This window comes from Gloeophyllum trabeum, assembly GCF_000344685.1.
Source record: "Gloeophyllum trabeum ATCC 11539 unplaced genomic scaffold GLOTRscaffold_00010, whole genome shotgun sequence".
In the NCBI taxonomy this organism is placed as follows: domain Eukaryota; kingdom Fungi; phylum Basidiomycota; class Agaricomycetes; order Gloeophyllales; family Gloeophyllaceae; genus Gloeophyllum; species Gloeophyllum trabeum.
This window is the reverse complement of record NW_006920419.1, coordinates 1073580-1074029: the sequence shown is the minus strand read 5'-3', so window position 1 is coordinate 1074029 and position 450 is coordinate 1073580.

Genomic DNA, 450 nt, shown 5'->3' with positions numbered 1-450 from the left:
GATTTACGGCCACGTGATGCGTGGATTTACGGGCACGTCACGCCCTCCGTACAATCACATCAAGCCGCCGCCGCTTCGCGCGGCGTTCCCGAGCGCTTCTCCCCATCAAACCCCGAGAGCTTTGGCGCCCTTGTCGGGATATTCATTTCGGGACCCCAGGACGCGTGGCGAATAATTAGAACGCGTCTGACGCGTTGAGGACCCATGTGCTCCTCGTCAAATAGCATTATTTCTCATATATAGAGCCTCTGTATCTAGTAAGAATGATTATGTACAGTATACTGCTTGTATTCACCATGAATCTGACACCCCTCGGGACCTTGCAATGCGGTGGGACTACAATCTTCGCGCTGTACCCGCTACCTTGGGCCATCAGCCACCGTTGACCCCGGGTCACGGCAGGGTCGATTTACGTGGATTTACAGTACCTCATGTAAACTAAGCCAAATA